Genomic DNA, 3,456 nt, shown 5'->3' with positions numbered 1-3,456 from the left:
AAAGTTACAAGGAGCAGAGTTATCTCCTTTGATTTAAATATAAACTCTAGTTGCACACACTTGCCTGCATCAATCATTGTCCATAAGTTATTTGTATGTTCAAGGTGAAGACATTCATAGCCTCTTTTTATGGGATCGCTCATCATGCATCTTCCAGTATTTCTGGGTATTCAGTGAGAATTAAGCCTGCCTTTGCATGTTCTCTCTCTCTCTCTCTCTCTCTCTCTCTCTCTCTCTCTCTCTCTCTGTCTCTCTCTCTCTCCCTCTCTCTTCCTCTCTCTCTCCCTCTCTCTTTCCCCCTCCTTCCCTTCCCCCATCTCTCTGTGTTATATGTGTTTGATATACATATAAATTTTGAAGTTTAAACACCTATGCTCATATATACATAGGTCAAAGTAGGATAAGCATCTCTTGTTACTTCAAGCTTTATTTCCTTGGGGCAATACCTTTTACTGTACCAAATCTGCACCATATCTGCTAGGCTGCCTGCTAGAGAGCTCATTGGATCTGCCTGTCTCTGACCTCATTTTGAGGGGTCATAGACATATACAGACATACCTGTTTGTTTTTCTCCTGTGCTTTGGAGACTCAAATTTGTGTTTTCAACTTTCCCAGCAGTTATCTTCCCCCACAGAGCCATCTCCTTACCCCACCCTGCTTCTGTCACCTTCTAGAGAATTTTAATTTAATTAGTGTAATTTCTTTTAGAAATGAAAAGTATCCTCTTGATACAACTAGAAGGTTTTGATGTGTGTTTCAAATCTTTAACACTTTCCTCTTTTATCACACTCTTATTTCAAGAAACAATTGTTTTTCTTAGAAAAATTGCACAAGTTTCAAGAGGCATTAATTGTAGCAGGGTGCCTGCCTAGTGCCCATGAGAAGATTCTCTCTTTTTCCTGTGTTCCATTAGCAAACCCAACTTGACATATGGGAAAAGAATTTCTAATCTGAGGGAAAAAAAACCAATAAATTATAAATGTGCTATAGTTTAGTCTTTCCTTGAAATTTCATGAGAGAGTAAATCAACAAAATGTATCCACATTGTCAGTATTTTAATTGGTCCAGATAGAGTTAAGGTTATGACTTATTGCTTCATAGTTCATATAGCTTGCTCTATGTGTACAAGTATAAATGTGGTGGGGTCTGTCTGTGTGCATGGGTGTGTGTTTAAAAAGAGCTATAGGAAAAGGCTACGTTTTATACTATGGGAGGTATATTCATTCAAATTTAGAAATGTTGATTAGTTGAAACATTATGTAAAAAAGAAAATTTTTATTATACCTCTTTTTGTCCCTAAATAGAAGAGGTCATTCTAAATTTAAATTATCTTGGAGGAGAAATCTAAATATCCATGGAAGAAAGGTGGGACTGGAAATATGAATATAATATTTGGTAGAAGTATGGTACCAAAAGGCGAAACCAGGAATAATTTACTTATGCATTTTGAAATGATGCTTTCTACACATTAATAGAAGAAATAAGAAGTAAATCGTACTAGATGTCTACTAAAGCTTTCTGTGTATTCAAAGTTGTTAAATCAAACTAGGCTAACTACCCATTGTAAACCCTCTGCTACTTTCTTTCTGAAAAAGTCAAGCTCTAAATCAGGGTGGAGTAGTGTGTCATTTCAAACACTTGCAGTAAAGAAAGTAAGACATAAATCTTCCCCGATCTCTGCTCTACCACCATCCACTGCTGTCTTACCGCCCATCATGGCCCTCCTGCACTCCAGTATGGCTTCTGCCTTTCACTCAGGCCTTGCTGCTGCAGTCTTTGCCAGACCCAGCCCCTGGTGGACCCATGCCGAAATGGGACCTCCAGATCCCATCCTGGAAGTTACCGAAGCCTTTAAGAGAGATACCAACAGCAAGAAGATGAACCTGGGAGTTGGTGCCTACCAGGATGATGATGGAAAGCCTTACGTGCCACCCCCATCCAGTGTCCAGAAGGCAGAGGCCCAGATTGCTGCAAAAAATTTGGACAAAGAATACCTGTCCATTGGGGGACTGACTGAATTTTGTAAGGTTTCTGCAGAACTGGCCCTGGGTGAGAACAACAAAGTGTTGAAAAGCAGCTGGTTTGTCACTGTACAGACCATTTCCGGGACTGGAGCCCTAAGTGTTGGAGCCAGTTTTCTGCAAAGTTTTTTGTAAGTTCAGCCGAGATGTCTTTCTGCCCAAACCATCCTGAGGAAATCACACACCCATCTTCAGGGATGCTGGCATGCAGCTTCAAGGTTGTCGCTACTACGACCCCAGGACTTGTGGCTTTGATTTCTCCAGAGTCCTAGCAGACATATCAAAAATCCCAGAGCAGAGTGTTCTCCTCCTTCATGCCTGCTCTCACAACCCCACGGGCGTGGACTCACCTCCAGAGCTGTGGAAGGAAACGGCGTCCGTGGTGAAGAAAAATAATTTCTTTTTATTCTTCAACATGGCCTATCAAGGCTTTGCCTGTGGAGATGGTGATAAGGATGCCTGGACCGTGCAGCACTTCATCGAGCAGGGCATCAATGTCTGCCTCTGTCAATAGTATGCCAAGAACATGGGCCTGCATGGTGAGCGGGTGGGAGCCTTCACAGTGGTCTGCAAAGATGAGGAAGAAGCCAAAAGGGTGGAGTCATAGCTGCAGATCTTGATCTGCCCCTTGTATTCCAACCCATCTCTTAATGGGGCCCGGATTGCCACCTCCATCCTGACTTCTCCAGACTTGCGGAAGCATTGGTTGCAAGAAGTGAAAGGCATGGCTGACTGCATCAGCAGCATGAAGACCCAGCTGGTCTCCACCCTGAAGAAAGAGGGCTCTCCCCACAACTGGCAACACATCACTGACCAGATCAGCATGTTCTGTTTCACCAGCTTAAAGCCCAAGCAGGTGGAGCTGTTGACCAAGGAGTTCTCGGTCTACATGACAAAGGATGGGCTTATCTCTGTGGCAGGGGTCACCTCTGGCAATGTTGGCCACCTTGCCCATGCCATTCAGCAGGTCACCAAATAATTCCCAGGTGCGAAGGAACAGAGACCACTTTCCCTTCAGCCTTGAGGGAGGGTGGATGGTGGTGAGTAGATTTTGTTTCCAACCACGGTGCATAATGCTCTGCGACTGATCCAGTGCCTTGGAAAAGAGGTAGGGCGGAGGCTTCCATGGCTGGTATCTTGAACTTCGTCTGCTCTAAACCAAACTCCCTCATCCTTTTGTCTCAAGCTTTTCTGAAAGTTTAAACATGCAAGAAAAATCACAGCACCAAAAACCTGTCAGCCACAGCATTGGAATAGGTCAGAAGCTCTACCTGAAGCCTCAGATGTTATCAGGGGCTCTCCCGTGGACCCTGGTATAGCCTCTCATATTAGAGGCTGTAAGAGAAAAAATAAGTAGTTCTGTCATTAACAGTTGTCCTCGAGCTTGTCCTCCCGGTGTGGAGCAACTGTGTCAGCAGACCACATTACAGAAATT

General features: G+C 43.6%; 1 pseudogene across 1 annotated transcript; it reads left to right on the top strand.

The window, feature by feature from the left end:
• The first annotated feature begins 1,715 nt into the window (after positions 1–1,715).
• LOC116089082 lies at positions 1,716–3,037 on the top strand (annotated as a pseudogene). The gene has a single exon (XR_004118144.1). The product of XR_004118144.1 is annotated as an aspartate aminotransferase, mitochondrial pseudogene (transcript).
• Positions 3,038–3,456: the final 419 nt, after the last annotated feature.

The sequence above is a fragment of the Mastomys coucha genome, unplaced genomic scaffold (assembly GCF_008632895.1).
Source record: "Mastomys coucha isolate ucsf_1 unplaced genomic scaffold, UCSF_Mcou_1 pScaffold14, whole genome shotgun sequence".
Lineage (NCBI taxonomy): Eukaryota > Metazoa > Chordata > Mammalia > Rodentia > Muridae > Mastomys > Mastomys coucha.
The sequence above is the reverse complement of the archived record's forward strand: the minus strand, read 5'-3'. Positions and strand labels throughout refer to the sequence as shown.